A 17,552-nucleotide genomic window follows, 5' to 3' on the forward strand; every position below is an offset into this window, starting at 1 on the left:
CCTGGTTAGTACTTGGATGGGAGACCGCCTGGGAATACCGGATGCTTTAGGCTTATACCATAATCTCGGAAGCTAAGCAGGGTCAGGCCTGGTTAGTACTTGGATGGGAGACCGCTTGGGAATACCGGGTGCTGTAGGCTTCTACCATGATCTCGGAAGCTAAGCAGGGTCAGGCCTGGTTAGTACTTGGATGGGAGACCGCCTGGGAATACCGGGTGCTGTAGGCTTATACCATGATCTCGGAAGCTAAGCAGGGTCAGGCCTGGTTAGTACTTGGATGGGAGACCGCCTGGGAATACCGGGTGCTGTAGGCTTTTACCATAGTCTTTTGAGACTGAAGGTTGCCAACCATTTATGAAAAGTGGAGTCGGTCACACACCCCTCTGACCACACCTTTGCACATTTTCCCAGATCTCACATCAGGAGCATCTGATGTTTCGCAGGGGCTGTTTTCCTAAAGCTGTGTTCTTCAGCCTGTGGGTCATGACCCCAACGTGGTCGCAAAGCCTCCTTAGGGGCGTCTCAGCAAACTTCAAAACCTGAGCAAGAGAGGGCTTGGATCCACTTCAATAATGCTACTGCCTTCGGTAAACTGAGTTCTTGATACAATCCTTCACTTCTCCTTATCTTGCCCCTCGGCTCCTAAAGCCAACCCGGCTGCCAAGTCACAGGATTGTTGTGAAGATTCAAGAGGTAGGGGAAATGGGGCAGCTGGGAGCGGGGGGTGGGAGGCAACGGATAGGGGTGGGCAGATTAGATCCCAGAAGGGAGGTGGGATTGGCGGTACTTTTTTTACTTCACAAAAAGTAAATACTTTTTACTTCTGGTATCATACTTTTTTTACTGGCACAAAAATTGTTGTAGACCACTCTTCTAGAGAATGGACGCAAGGACCAGGAACCTGAAAAATGCAAGAAGGGAAACACCCAGATAAGTTGTATCAGCTTTTTTTATTTGCTGCTTGCAGCTTAACATCTGGGCAAACTTTGCCGCCGCCACCACTCTGCCTTTGATCTTTTCCTGGACTATGAACACATCTTTTATTCCCTCCCCCTTACATTTTCCTCTCCATCCCTTTGCTATTTAACAGGCTTTTAATCAACTTCTTGTATTTTTTTTTCCCTGTGTTTCCTGTCTGATTTCAGTTCGCTTGAGTGAGAGCACGTTGTTTTCACCTCTCCCAGACCACCGACATTCAGCTCCTGTCCGATTTCAAGTGAACTTGCTAGGTTTTGAGAATTTCCTATTAAACTGGGAGGGAGCTTATCCCAAGGCAGCCTCCTTCTGTTCTGTCTGAATTCACTAACTTTTAAATGATGACAGTAACCATTACCTTTTCCCAGTTCATTCCCAGTTGCTCCAGTGAAAAAAAGTGAAGTGGAGAGCAGGGATGTGGGTGTCGATCCCTAGCTGCTAGGCACTTTGCCCATCTTACCTTCCATCTAAGCTTACAATAATTAAATATCACCTCATTATAACGCTGAGAGCCAGTATGGTGTAGTGGTTCGGAAGTTGGACTTTAAGATCCAGGTTCAAATCGCTGTTCAGCGATGGAGCTTTCTGGGTGACCTTGGGTTAATTCTCTCTCAGCCTCACCTACCTCGCAGGGTTGTTGTGAAGAAGTACCATGAACCCCACCTTGAGCACCGTGGGGTAAGAGTGGTATAAAAATGTGAAAAAGAATAATAACAAATGTAAAGTAAAATGCAAATGATTTAAATTGATAAATGGAGCAAGGTAACAAAAAATTCGCTTTTCAAGTATTGCTTGAAAAGTCTTGCATTGTTTTCTTGACTAGCTAAAAGGAAGGAAATGAGCATTGGGCAAAAGCATTCATTTCTTTATTCAAAATATCTGCCCCAATGAATTCACCTTTGTGGAAGAGGAAGTCTCGACTAGGTTAATGCCATCTGTGAAATGCTTTTATTCGTATTCAAAAGAACGTTTACAATGTACCTTTCTTTCTTTTCAACTGCAATTCATGGGAGCTGGTTCAAACGGTTATTTCCGTGATGCGATACTCAGTCTTTATACAGTACTGTACTTTTATTTATTTTTTAATGAACAGAAACAAGACAAAAACAAATATACACACTGATAGAATGTGAGTCATTTGTCAACTGAAAAAAAAAGTTTTCTCACAATTCCACCAGTTTTCTCCATACTTCTTTCACCCTTTCTAATTCCCACTCCTCCACTACCCACTACCCATTTCCACTAAATATTCCACTACCTTTAAATCCTCTAATCAGCAGAATGTGCGCTCAGGTCTCAAATGTGTGCATTTGGTTCTATGCATGAATGACTAAATGAGGGTGTGTATGTTTGGGATTTACTGTGCCTCCCAAGGAGCCTGACGAAATCCTTTCTCTGCTACTTCAAAAGGATAACTATGCTCTTGTATGCGTCAGCAAATATACCCTGTAATAAAATGAATTACCCCAATGGAATGAATTAACACGATGTTGCTGGTGCATTATTTAAGCCCTAGTTAATATTTGGACATTATAAATTCCACCCACCTGCGAAGAACTTTTTCGGACTTGATTTCTCCCTCTTCCTTTTAGGCAATTGGAATATCCTTTACTATTTTGATTTATGTTTGGAAAAAGAAGTTTCCTTCAAGAGAACCTCTTGGAGTGCCTAGTAGTTCTTGTTCACTAACCTTACACACAGTTCTCTTGATGACCGAAGGGAAAATATTTCTTCTCCGGAGTTTAAGATGACAAAGAGGATGTAAAATTACTCATATCCACCAGTCTCACTGGCTGCCCCATTGCTATACAGTGGGGTCCCGTTAACCACAGGTTTGGCATACATGGATTTGAATCTCTATAGATGCCAAACCCATGGCTGGAGGGCCTCAGAGACCCTCCTGGATGTGATCAGAAGGCACTTTCAGTTTACTGGCATGGACTGGCAGCAACTGTTACCCTGCACATGCCCGATCTCATCTGATCTCAGAAGCTAAGCAGGGTCAGGCCTGGTTAGTACTTGGATGGGAGACCGCCTGGGAATACCGGGTGCTGTAAGCTTATACCATAGTTTTTCGAGACTGAAGGTTGCCAACCATGGACTGGAAACAACTTCCATTCACATCCAGGAGGCTTCTGAGGAGGCTGGGAAGTCACATGTGAGCTCTGGAGGGCTAGATGCAGCCCCCTGGTAGATAATTGCAGTCCCGAGTGAGAACAGATCCCCCACAGATACCAAAGTACCTAAAAATGAGATGTATTTCTGTTCCTTCTCAAAATGGAACAACTGAATATGACTTCAGGCCTAACACAGCCCATGTTGGTTTAACCAGGAATCTTATTACTAATCTTCATGGTCTTTGGTTAGGAGATTCTCATTACGTCCTCTTTGTATTTCGGAGAATCAAGATGATTTTCAGAGTACTTTAATCAGATTCATTATACTCAGGGTGAGAAAGGAGAAGGTATGCATACATTACTGTCATTTTCCGGAAAGACAGAAAGGTGCATGACAGGTTCTGTGTGGACCTTCCCATTGTCATCTGTGACATAGTTCAGCAATGATCTAGCCCTCTTAGTTTTGCTACACACCCAGTGCCAGGGCATTGCAAGGTAATCTTCAACTGTGTGATTAATTTCCTGCACATTAGATTGTTATTATTAACCTGGATAAGTCACCCAGTAAGCAAGTGTGTGATTGCTGATTACAACTGAGATTTACCACACCAAAGACGATTTGGGTTTGCAATGAAACACCGTTCTGTACACATGTAGTCAAAAGTGGAGCGGAGTGGGGAACAGGATTATGTGCAAACCTGTGTGATCAAAGCACCTGATTTTGTGGAAGGGACTCCGCGAGTATAGCTGGGTGTGCAGAGAATCCCTGTCACACCTTCTGCTGAATGCATTGAGCTAAGGGGCACGGCCCGGATTAAGTCGCACTCCATCCTCCATAAATTCACTACATGCACGCACTGAATGACTGAGTAAGGGCTACATTCATTCTGACAAGTATCTTGTCATCCAAAAAGAGGGCTGCCCAGTCAACAAACCAAAAATGAGCATCAAACCACCAAGATTTATTATGGCATGGCAAATGTAGTTTTATTTGGGCACATTTCAAGCGAGAAGTGCTCTTCTTCGGGGGATACGATTTCATATAAAGTGATAGACCTGTAGCCGTCCTTAAATCTCAGAGGTTATGAATGCAGAATTAATGCATTCAGAATGCATTACAGGACAATCCAATATCTGATGTTTAAAGGGTGATTTGCTCTAATATGATCCTTTTTATTTTCATTAATAGCGACAGGAATGGGGAAACCATATTCCTTTCCAGGAATCTCACTATGGGGGCCCTCAAGTTGATTTCTATTTATGTTGGAGGGAAAGTTCCTATTATTATTATTACATTAGTCTGTCTGTCTTTCTTTCTTTCTTTCTTTCTTTCTTTCTTTCTTTCTTTCTTTCTTTCTTTCTTTCTTTCTTTCTTTCTTTCTTTCTTTCTTTAATAGCAGCCAGGACTGGGACCATGGTAGGAGGTGTGGGCCATGGTGTGGCTAGAGGGGGTGCAAACCAGTAAGTTTTGCATGGCCCCTCACGTGGCATGCAAGCAGTCCCTCCCCCTCTCCTTCAGAGCCCTTCTGGGCCACCATATGCTCTAGGGCCAGAATGGTTCCAAAGGTGAGAGACTGCTTGCATGCCATGGTGAGGCACTGTGCAAACTTAGTAGTTTCCACCCCCTCTAGCTACGCCACTGGGTGTGGGAAAGATTAACTTCTACCCACAGTCCTAATCCATGGAGTCCTCAATCTGGCTGCTTCTGACCAAAGGAAAGCCCATCAGTATCAATAGCAATGTAAGTGTCATGTGTTGTTTAGCTCTGAATTAAAGGGTCTTCCAAAGGTTTATACTTTCAAAAAATGGAGTTCATTCCACTTAGTCCCAATATGTTTGTTCCAAGTCACTCAGCCCATCCACATACCTAACATAACTTCATTCAGCATCTTTTTTTTAACGGCACCTGATGGCCCTTCTCCGAACAAACCCAGTGGCATTAGCTAAAGCATCTGTCAACCGGTGGCACAAAAATTGTCAACACCCCCTGTACCTCCCATAACACCCCCCCCCCACACACACAAGTTTTAACACCCAAAATACAGCATGTTAGAGGCCTCTGAAAGGCACCGCCTTCTGAGGTCCAGGGGTACTAATTACCTTCTGAAGCTCTGGATACCACATCTTGAGGGAGTGTCTTAGAGACACTTCCAGTTTTCACTGAAAACCAGAAATACCTTTCAGAGGTCTCTAAGACATTCCCTCAAAGAGATATACCTGGGGCAATGTACAATGTACAACGGGCAGGAGGTCTGGTCTAGAGGGTAGAGCCTCCGTTTGCCTGAAGATAACATCCGCAGGTCGCCAGTTCGAGGCCACCGGCACCGTGCGACCTTGGAGCAGCTGACAAGCTGAGCCGAGTTATTCCACCTGCTCTTTGGTGTGAGCAAAGAAGCGTCTTGGCTGCCCTCCATGTGAGAGACGAAGGAGCTGCTTGTCAGCTTGCGTAGGAGGAAACTGGAGACCACAATGTGATACTAGATCAGAAAAATCCATCTGAAATGTTGTGGTTCTTGAAAGATAGAACCTTTCTTCAATTGTAAAAATCCCTACGGGGATTTAGAACAGCCTGCCTTTGTAAACCGCCTTGAATAAAGTCTGAGGAGAAATCTGACGGCCAAGAAAGGAGGTATATAAATACCTGTATTATTATTATTATTATTATTATTATTATTATTATTATTATTATTATTATTATTACCCCTCTGACCTACACCACTGAAACAGCTTGCAACAGCATCACTGCATGGACACATAGAAGAAATCTCTTTGGGGGGTGAACTAGTTGGCAACCTTCAGTCTCGGAAGATTCAGTATCTTCCGTATCAGTATCGTGCTCTGAATGGTGGTTCTGGCACAGCGTCTAGTATGGCTGAAAAGGTCGATTCGGGAGTGACAATCCCTTCCACACCGGGAGCAAGTGCAGTCTGTCCCTGGCCTGTCTCCCTGGTTATGGGCCTTCCTTCTTTGCCTCTTTGCCTCAGTCTGTTGGCCAAGTGTCTCTTCAAACTGGGAAAGGCCATGCTGCACAGCCTGCCTCCAAGTGGGCCGCTCAGAGGCCAGGGTTTCCCACCTGTTGAGTGGTGTGAACTATGCACGGCACAAGCTTGTGATGTGGCAAGAGGGCCTATCCTACACCACTTAGCAGTGCCTCACTGCCCATGTGCTGGTCACCCCATGTGTTGTGAAATACAGTAATGAAAACAGTCATGGATTTCTGACTCAGCTGGTAGAATCCTGGCGACATTCTGATTCCAAAGGAAAGTGTTAAGCATCAAAAGAAAATATACAGCATTAATATTCTTCCTTAAGGGTTCCTCCCCTGTTTTGATTACTGATTCTTGTAATGATGATATAATTTCTTATGCATTAAAAATGTTTGCTTTCTTGTATATTCTTGGGATGGCTTGGTTTCTTGATATGGCTTGGCCCTTGTTTAAAGTGATACAAAAACCGTAACTCTGTTTCCAGTCATCCATATCTAAGGCTGCCCTCTTATTCACAATTACTGAGGAGGAAGTCCCACTGAACTCAACGAATTTACTTCTAAGTAGACATGCTCAGGCTTTGCAGTGTAACTGCACTAATGCAAAAACACAGATGGAAATTGAAGGAGAGTTTCACTTTCAAGCACTAAGAAACCCATACGGAATCATTACTTGGAAGACAGAAAGGTAGAAAGAATTTATTACAGTGGTACTCATTAACCTGAGTAGTATTTTAAAATACTGTAATGAATAAAACTGCTCATTGGTAAGTGTGGCAACAGAGATTTAGCGCAAAGGTGATGGAATATGAGTAATTTTTCATACTCACTGTCATTCTAATCACAATAAAAGCATTCTTCTAAACCACTTGTAAAAGTAGGACTCATTTTATTTTATTACTATTTTTTTTTTAAGTTGAAGGCACTGCTGTGCTCGTAACTGAATAACCTGGATGGTAACTCAATAACTTGAAGCATTTTAACTATCTGTGCCAACAGCATCACTGACCTCAGTGTCCTGCTTGGAGACTATGTCCTGCAAAGTGAGAACAAAAATTCACTGCAGAATTACAGCCGAAGACCCAAATACAGACAGAATTCTGAGAGCCAGGATGGTATAGTGGTTCAGGGGTTAGACATGGAAGAACCAGGTTCAAATCCCCGATCAACCATGAGGCTTCCTGGGTGATCTACATTGCAGGGTTGTAGTAAAGGCAAAAGTAGGGGAGGAACTATGTACAACACCTTGGAGGAAGAGTACTATAAAAATGTAATAAATAAATAAATAAATTCCCTGGAATACAATAAAGGAGATGCAGAACTATCTTTCAGTAGAAAAGACTAAAGAACATTAGCGGATAAGAAAATACTTGTCAGGTTTTTTTTCTTCAGCTGCCTCTTTCCAGTGAAGAGAAGTCATCTAGCAGTGAAACAAATGAGAGCTTAATTGAAGCACCGTTTTACCTGCTGCATGTACGAGCTAGAAGGAAGAAATGGGCTGATGAGAACAGAAGAACAATGCCTCTTGGAAAAGGCACAGTAATGAGATGTTTTCTTGTCTCAGAGGCCTCAACAGTAGGCAATTACATCTGGGGGTATAAAAATAGCTTTCAGGATCTATGGATAACTGCTCAGAAAAATGCACTCGGAACACAGGTTGGCCCTGAAGTTATTTATTTATTTATAAAAAGCAAGACCCAAGAATCACCAAAAAAAAAATAAAAAAAATTAAAATTGTGTTGATTAAAAGTCCCAGCTCATTATGTCAGCCTTCAAATGCTGTCCTAAATAAAAAGGTTTTAAGGCCATGCCAAAAGGTCCCCAAGGATGGAGGCATTCTGAGGGAGTTCCACCGTCAAGGTGCCATGACCGAATAGGCCCTGTCCCTCTCCGTCATCCCCCTTACCTCCTCCAAAGGCGGCATGGCAAGAAAGTCTACTCTTTGGAAAGCTGCAGTTCCCCAAAACTGAACACTTGTGAAAATGCCACCACTCTTCTAAATGATTGCATGGTGTGCAGCTGTGTCTCCAGGGTGCTTTGAACAAGAGAATGTCCCTGAGAACACCAAGGGAGACACTGAGCTCTCTTTTGCACCTTTTCCATTTCCACGGTATCCTTTTTGAGATGTGGCAACCAGAACTGGACGCAATACCCCAGGTGTGGCCTTACCATTGATTTGTATCTTCCGATACTCATGCACATAATATGTAATGGAAATTTAAAAAGCTCGGGATTTTCTGCGGTTACTGCACTGGGTTTTGGAAAGTAAACAACCAGCATGTTGGGAACGCATAATGTCATAATCATGTTTTGAAAAGTGATTACGACACAGAAGTGTCTGTTTCTCTTGCAACTGGAGATTTGGAGTGTTCGAGTGACATCTGTCAAAAATGCCAGCTGACATATCCAGTCTGGATGTTCCAAGTCTGTCTTCTTCTCACCCTTGCATCAGGAAATTCTCTAATATGAGAAAGGCGACCTAACTGCGGTTTAATGACCCTGCATCGATAAGCATCCTACTTCATCATTCCTCACTAGGTCACCATACTCGGTCTCGTGCTCTTCCAGAAATGCTTGAAACTGATGGTGATTCAGTGCTCTTGAAACAATATTATTGGCCTCCTTCACCAACATGGCACTTTGCTTTTCACTGTATTTTAGTTCAGCCACAGATGCTTCTAGTCGGGGGGGGGCAAACCCCAGCCCAGGGGCCATTTGCCACGCTTGGGATCCCCCAATCTGGCCCGCAGGGAGCCCCCAGTCTCCAGTTAGCCTCTGGCCCATCTGAGACTGTTGGAGCCTTGGTGTCTAGTCTGGCGGGGATGACCAGACCACCAGACCCAGCTATAGGCCAAGTCAGAGCAAGGCCTTTTATTGTCCTCATGTGTTTTCTGCTTTTCCCTGGGAGTTCCCATGAGAATACAGAAAGTGTTATATGTTTTTATTCCAAGAGTGAATTTTATATATGTTTATTATCAATTATAATCGCTTTAAAAGTTACTAGGGTATATTGGTAAGGTATATTGGTGGTATAGTGTCAGCAGATGCAGCCACAGTCACTACCCATGCACCACTACCACCCCAGGCCAGCCCAACTAGCCTACAGTGACTGATATGTAGAGGTGTTAGAAAGCAGTTTTATTTTTTCACAGATTTTGGGCGGGGGGGGGGTATATTTTTTTTACAAAAATGAGAAGTGCAGAAAGTGGCGTTATGTGTTTTTACTTCATTAGCACTGAGAAAAATCACACCTCTAGTAATGGAACACGGTGAATTTGGTGCACCGTCTTCACATACAGTTGTCAACTTTGTCCAGTCCAAGTCATTCTCAGCCCCCTCTGAGTGGCCTGCACTGTATCCAGTGCAAAGTAGGTGACAGCTGGAGGGTAACCCGAGATAAGGGGATTTTTTTCCCTTTACCCCATGTTGCAAGCCAGCTACCCCAATGTGACTACTTGGATCTGTGCCAGGGAATTTGCTAGCACAAATCAGAATGGCCTATGTAAGGCTGATTGGGCCAGGGACGGGGTTAAAATTTGGCCTGCGCTGCTGTGGCCGGTCCTTCCCCCATACCAAGCCCGATCCACCTCAAGGTCCGCCCACCCCCTGCCCCCAAATACCGCTCCCCATCTCCGTTCCACCCTTCCAACCCCCTGTCCAACCCCCCCAGGCCGGTGCAAACGTACACCTTCTGTGACCAGATCCAACACGTGGAGGCTTGCATATGCCCTTGCACCAGCCCAGCCTGCTTAAAAGGAGGTGTATAAGTGCATTATGGCATGTTCATGACACTCCTAGGCCGGCACAAGGGGGTTGCACAGGGTGAAGCCCTTCTCTGGATTGCGCTCCCAGACAAACATTTGTGAGAAGTCATGTGTATCAGTGCTTCCGTCCAACACTATGCTAAAGCACGGAGCTGCCAAAATACCTGCAGTGAACTGCACTTCCAGGTTTGCCTGAAGAAGAAGGAGGCTCCAGCAGTAGTCACTTGCCACCTTGAAGTGGCAGCCTCCACAGGAGAAGGAATGGGGGTGGCATCCAGATTGCAAAACAGCTGCTGCCAGTGTCTCCTTCTTCTCCAGAGAACCCAGAAGTCATGGAGGAGAAGGAGCTGGAGGAGGAAAAATTGTGTCCCCTTGGCATAGGGTAGGTGCCCCCAGGCAAAGATAGATCCTGTGTTTCGGGGGTGGTGGTGGTGGTGTCATGAGCACTACCTTAACTCCAGAGCCCAAGTCAACCAGATAGGCAGACCTGGACTCCCAGTTGAACTTACGGCCTCCATAGCTGAGGTTTTCTGGGTAGGTAGACCTGGGCTCCCGCCCGGGCTTGCATCCCAGATCTACCTGCCAGGTAGACCTGGGCTCCCATTCTGCTCCATTGAATGCCCTGCCCAGTAGGTGTTCCCCTGGTGCCCGACTTTGCTCCCCATCCTGGCAGGTGACCTTCCCTGCTGGTGTGACAGTTTGAATTGGCCAAGCACCCATGGCCCCCCTTGGAACTGCACCTGCCCTCAGGCTCCATCCTGGTTACACCTCTGTCTGAGATTTGTCCAGCTGGCCTCATACATATTTCATTAAGTGCAAGGAAAAATATCAGTCCACTTTTGATTTTCATCTTTTGGTGAAAACCTTTGATTTCCATCTTCCAAACCAATTACCTTTCCTTTTGGGAGAGGCGGGTTTGCTAGCATCTAGCTTATCGTGGCAGCTATTTGTTTTCCACAGTTGTCGTAGATGTGTTTTACTTCATTTAATTAATATCTGTATTATGTTCTTATCTGCTTTTGCTCCTGTTTCATTTTATGATTTTCTCTTACAGAGAATTAAGAATCAATTCAATTTCTCCAGTGATTCTGAGGGCCAAGTCAATCAAACCCTTTTCCTGCTATTTAGAAATCATGTGATTTTTATGACCATTTTCCTGGTAAAGTCAGAAGCTTAACAAGAGCAATTACTGAAACAAACGCTAATTGTAATCCTTGATATCATCACTAAGCTTCAGCATGTCATGTCAAGCCAAAACCCTCAAGGGGGGGGGGGGATTGAGCTAACTAAACAAGATCAACCAGTTCTTGCATTTAAAAAAAAAAAAGTCAAACATGACTCAGAAGATGGGTCAGAATTTGCAAGCGCAAACTCCATTCATGAACTGAAGAGACCCAGTCAGTGAATTATTCCCACAACAATTCAACCGATCAAGTCTCATTTGAAAGATTTTTGATCTATCCTTTAGTTGCTCAGCCCAGCCAATCACTACAAATGTAACAGTACCACTACTGCTGCACTGAGTATATGATACAGAGTGAGATCAAATGACCATGTCTTTTTTCAGATGTTGCCAAAGTGCTGTTTTAATCTATTTTTTATTGGCTTTTATGGAAGTATCCTTTGTTTTTGATTATTACTGCTCTACTACTGTCCATGTATTATACTACTGTAAGACTGTTCTGAGTAGGTATTTAGAAAGCACAGACATGACATGACATGACATGACATAGCATGCTTAATTTCCCACCTTTACAAGGAAGCAGTATTGACAAAAATGGATGACAAGTTGCAACAAATGCATTGTTGTCAAGTCTAGCCCGTTCATGATGCTGACTGACATGCAGTAAATTGGCAGGGGGTGCCCACCTCTTTCTGCCCACTCCTCTTCACTGTTCCTCCTCCTGGATTTTACAAAGGTTGAATGGCATTGAACAAGCAGTGACACCATCAGGGTGGTATTACTGGTAGTGGGGAGGGGGAAGATTGGGCCAGGACAGGGGTGGATCAGGGGTGAGACAGAGGTGGATTTTGGCAGCAGCAACATTAACCAAGTCCAGAGCCTCCATTCTAGACCTGACATGCCCCCTGTGGTGGAATGGGTCTATACAAGAAGCAAAGGGGCTGGCATAGATCAGAGTAGGCCCCTAGGGGACCAGGCAGAGGCCAAAGTAAAATTTTTCTTTACTTACTTCTCCCAGCCACTGCCTGGTGCCCTGCTCATGTGCTGGATATAGCAGAGGTTGCACTGGTGGGCCTAAATCCAGCACGCCAGTGGGGATTTAGATTGGATTGTAAAGCTACAATTCTATGCGCACTTGACTTGACCTGAGAACAAATCCCATTGAAATCAACTTCCAGGTAGATATGCAGAGGATTGGGCTGTAGAAGTGGAGAAGATCACATACCCATTGGATAACTTCTGATGTTTTGACTTTCAAATTACTGTTACCCTGTACATGCCCAATCTCGTCTGATCTTAGAAGCTAAGCAGGCCACCTGGGAATACTGGATGCTGTACGCTTATACCAGGGGTGCCCAAACCCCGGCCCTGGGGCCACATGCGGCCCTCGAGGCCTCTCAATGTGGTCCTCAGGGAGCCCCCAGTCTCCAATGAGCCTCTGGCCCTCCAGAGATTTGTTGCAGCTTGCACTGGCCCGACACAACTGCTCTCAGCATGAAGGCAACTGTTTGACCTCTTTGCGTGAGCTGTGGGATGAGGGCTTCATGTCTATGATGCAGTAGTGGCAGCAAAGGAAAGGCCAGCCTTGCTTTGTGCAAGGCCTTTTATAGGCCTTGAGCTATTGCAAGACATTTATTCATTCATATAAGTTCATCTTTAATATATTCATTTATGTAAACTTATGTAAATTTATTCTAATTTTAAATGTAAATTAATTCTTTCTTTCCCCGGCCCCCAAAGCAGTGTCAGAGAGATGATGTGGCCCTCCTGCCAAAAACTTTGGACACCCCTGGCTTATACCATAGTCTTTCGAGACTGAAGGTTGCCAACCAATACAATGACTTCAAGACTGGGTCTGTAAAACCATGCTCATTGTTCTTTTGACTTAATCCACTGCATGGGAATATGCCATATAACTGCTTGAAGAAAAAAAAAAACTATTTGCTACATTCATACAAATAATTTTTTTTTCCATGCAGAATGGAAAAATAACGATACAATCCCAGAAAAGGTCATGATTCGCTCCTGAGCATTGATCTCCTCTAATTGACAGGTGAACAGAAGCCCTTTTTAAAACAAAACACATTTATGTGTCCAGTGAGTATTTTCAGTGGAAGACACATTCAAAGAGTCAGTGTAAGAGACTGTGTAGATGTAAGTTTTTCTACTGTGGCTCTGTTATTTGTGTTTGATGCTCTTCATTTCACTTGGATTTAATTTGCTGAGGACGAGGCTGTGGTTCATTTCAAACAGATGCATAGAGCAATTTATTTGTCTTGCGCAGTATCATAAAACTGTTCATTGTTTTTACTAAGTCTGGGGGAACTGGTACACTAAGAGCATCAGGACCAAATATTGCTGTGATAATAATTGTTGATTGCAAAAACTGACACTTTGCATTAGATGGCAAATTCTACTCCTCCTGTACTACATGAACAGATTCAAAGGTACCATCTTTTGAGAGCAGTCGTAATTGACATGGCACACCTTTCTCAAGCCAATTATTTTTCCATAAGCAGATCTACTGCTTAGTAAAATATGTTGATTTCCTAACAGTGTGACAGTGTAATTCTATGCATGTTCATTCAGAAATACATCCCATTATATTCAATGCGACATGCTCTCAGAAATGACAAGGTATTAATAGGATTCCACCTGACACCCCAATCTTAAATAAAGTGCTGTGCTGAGAGGTCTCCCCAACATAATGGGACATTTCTCCCCTTGCCCCAGAGTAAGTCCCAGCAGCCACCAAGGGGCTACTCATGCTTGCACCAGCAAAATTGCTAGTATAAGTCCGAGCTGCCTTGGTTCAGGAACTCAGGCCTGGGAAGGCAATAGAATATGATGGTAGTGATAATATTGGAAAGTTCAAAAATGAGAAAAATACATACAACACGCCCTAGCCTGGGAAAGGTCATGTATTACTCATGTTCATACCAGCTTCTGAAATCAAGCCAAATATTCCAAAGCAAAATTAAGAGAGACTACACAGAAATATACTATATTCCTATCAAATGCATTGCAGTCATTCTATAGCTGCAATATAGTCAGCCTCAATTGCTCACTAATTTGTCAGGGTGAAAAGGGGGCAAAAGCAAAGCACACCACCCTGAGCTCCTTGGAGGCAGCACAGGATATAGATGTCAATATTAAACAGTAGTAGTTTAGGCCGGAAATTCCTAAACATTGATTGTCGGCTTGTAAAGAAAGAGGCTTGAGATAACAGTAAGCAACTGGGACTAATGAGGAGGAAGAGGGATAATGAGAGGACTTCCTGTAGATCACTCATCTAGAATGAGGCCTTTTAGGCTGTGTTGTTATGAAATGGGGAAATGGGCATGTAAGTGCGGGGACAGCGTTCTGCGCAACTGATGGCATGTGAGAAGAGATGCAATATAAAATAAGCAGGAAGGGGGCGCAGTTTACATCAATATACACTAGCAGAGTACTTCTGGCGCTGGCTGAGAGCCCAATCCAATGTACGTCTACTCAATTGTAAATCCCATTATAGTCAGTGGGGCTGACTCATAGGTAAATGTGGATAGGATTGCAGCCTAAGGGCCCAATCCTGTCCAATTTTCCAGTACAGGTGCAGCCCCATGGTAAGGGAACAAATGTTCCCATACCTTAAGGAAGCCTCTGTGCATGCCTCCCCAGCACAAGATGCAGTGCATGGCCCATTGGCACAGCTGCACTGGCACTGGAAAATTGGATAGGATTGGGCCCTAAGTCTTCCGTTGTGGCACAGCGGCTGTGCCACCCAGCCTCATCATCTCATCTACCAGATGTTCCCACTTGAAGAGACACCTGGGATACTTAGAATAAAATGAAAAGAGTCTTGATAAGCGTGGAAGAGAGGTTGGATCTGTATAGAAAAAAAACTATCTGTGGACCTGGACAGTGAATATTTTTGTGTACATTATAGTATTTATGTTGTTTTACATTAGATATCCATGCTTCTTCCAAAGAGCACAGGGCAGTTCTCCCCCAGGCAAGTCCCCCTTGCCTTTTATCTGTGGATGTACAAGCCCCCCAGCCCCAGCGTCTGGTTCCAAAAGGGCTTGTGTTTTGCCCATTTTTGGCATATACTTGTAAAAGCTTGAGCCTTTTTGTGAGTGATCAAAAAGCTCAGAAAGCTCAATGCTGCCGCAAGCACTGACATTCACCAAAACATGCCCTTGGGTGGGGGGAAGTAATGGCCACTTTTTTTGTGGCACCATATCCAAACCCCTTTCCCAGGCTTGAACCCACAGTGCAGGTTCAAGCAGACCGGCACCAGCATATTTGCTGGTGCAGGTCCAAGTTGACCCCCCTGCGCTGCATAATGTTCCTTAACCCAGGGGAGACTTCTGCAACTGCCCCCTCCCCATAGGATGCCTTTCTGGCATGGCTGCATTGGCAGGGTATGGGGAGAATAGGATTGAGCCGTAAGTATTATTTTCCATGGGAAAAGCATTCTATCATTTGACACTTTCCCCCAAGAGCCTGAGGTTCAGGCAGAGGAGCGCAGCACAATCCTTACTTGCGCTGGAACAGGCAGGCCAGTGGGTCTGCGCTGTATCCATCACTTGTTTGGGGCTGGCTGAGGCTTGGCCAGAGGCAAGGGGAAAAAATCTTCCTTGGTTGAACCTAGCCTCCGCAGGCCAGTGAGAGTCCCTGAGCCAGCCCAGCCAATTCACACGGAGGCGCCAATGTGCTTTATGCCATGTTTGCGACCCTCCCAGGCCAGAGCAAGGAACTTGTGCCCTCCGAGTGCATCCTTTGGATTGCGCTCTTACTAGACTGCGCTCTGTTCTGTTGCAGGAACTAGACTTCAACCAGTGAAATAGGAATATGAATTTAAAAAGCAGAGTCTTTTGAATTTCTAATTCTCTGGTTTAAAGGAAGTACAAACCAATTAATTATTGTACCATTGGTCACACTAATATACCAGTGAATGAGATGACTTCAAGGGGGAGGCAATAGATTCTTTGTCAGGCATTAAATAACTAACCAACCTACTAACTTACTAAAGCACTGACTCATCTGCACTTAGCTTCGTGGGAATTTTTATACGTGGAGAAATTCAGTCCAAGAGTTACACCTCTTGAGCATATCAAGGTGTCTTGCACAACTGAGAGCTTTGCTGTTTCAAGGCTGTTTTGGATTTCCAACTTTACTGCCATTTTGTCCATTCCCCATATTTGTTTAAACTGAAAGAGCTTTTCACATTTGCGAGCATCGCTGCTATTAACACTCTCATTATTCGAGACCATTGCAGAGCAAAACCACCTGTACGATAAGCAGGGAAAGCTGTTTGTTTGCGGTTAAGCCTGTTTTATGTATGCAATTTGATTACAATAAATTATGATAGCACCCTTGCCTGCTACTAATCTTGAGTTAGGAAAAAGGTTCAGATTCCTTGACTCATATGGGTGGGGACAGCCTAACCTCTTCCGTCAGAGAGCTTGTGCTGTTCTTTTATATTTTTTTCCAGGGGGAAAGAGCTGATACCATTGTGCGTATTGCATGAAACCAGCATTGCATGAAACCAAAGTATTATATATAATCCCTAGTCATTTTATAGCATGCCAAAAATGTCAAAACAATGTATAAAATAAAATCATCTGCACACATTTCCTAGGAGTTCTGTAGGTTCCTGAGTTTGTTACCAGCAATGTGGAAAACTAAGGCATGGTTAAGAATACTTTGCTGAAAATATGACATTCTACAGCATACATAGGCAGTATATTAAAATATCTAGGTAAAGTATTAATCCTGGGGGAGGGGGTGCATGCCATGAAATCCCCCTCCCCCACCCTGAACATAGTGCTAGACCTGATCTAGGAGGTATCAAGCTATCTTTTTCACCTTTCTTAGACAGGAAATGTGAAAAAGAAGTAGTTAGATGCTCCTTTTCCAGAGCCCTGGTGGCAGTGAGAGATGAGCGACCAGCTTGTCACACCTGTGCATGAGCTTTCTGAAGCTCACAGATGTCTCTGAGGAAGCCCACTTGCACAGGCTGTGGGCAGGAGAAGGCAGCAACAGGACCATATGCTCAACCCAGTGCTTCATTCCCCTACCACCTCCAGGCCCTCAGCTAATGTGGATGACCTCTGAAGCTGCTGTACTGGAAGCGCGGAAAATCTGGCAAGGAGGTAGAATGTGGTGTCTGCAGTGGCCTCTTTAAGAGTTAAGGCCTGGGCTTTCAGCAACATTAGAGGTAATGAGGTATTTAAGGAGCACCTAAGGCAGGAAGGGTTTGTGGGTTGTAGAAGGAGTGCAGGAAGGAGACTGACTGGGTTTATTGACTCTGGTCTTTGGCTTGGCAACTCTGACTGATTTACCTGGAATCTGACCTTGGACTATGACTTGGCTTTTTGACTTTGGACTTTGGCTTGGATACTCTGACTGACTTACCTGGAATCTGACCTCGGACTATGACTTGGCTTATTGACTCTGGACTTTGGCCTGGATACTCTGACTGACTTTGTGGTGAACGGACCTACTGGACTGTTGACTTAGGGCTCTGCCTTGTGTACTGA

At 44.4% G+C, this 17,552-nt stretch overlaps 1 pseudogene; it reads left to right on the top strand.

Annotated features, from left to right (window-relative positions):
* The first annotated feature begins 2,915 nt into the window (after nt 1-2,915).
* On the top strand, nt 2,916-3,035 carry LOC136656244 (5S ribosomal RNA; annotated as a pseudogene).
* The last annotated feature ends 14,517 nt before the right edge of the window (nt 3,036-17,552 follow it).

The sequence above is a fragment of the Tiliqua scincoides genome, chromosome 6 (assembly GCF_035046505.1).
Source record: "Tiliqua scincoides isolate rTilSci1 chromosome 6, rTilSci1.hap2, whole genome shotgun sequence".
Lineage (NCBI taxonomy): Eukaryota > Metazoa > Chordata > Lepidosauria > Squamata > Scincidae > Tiliqua > Tiliqua scincoides.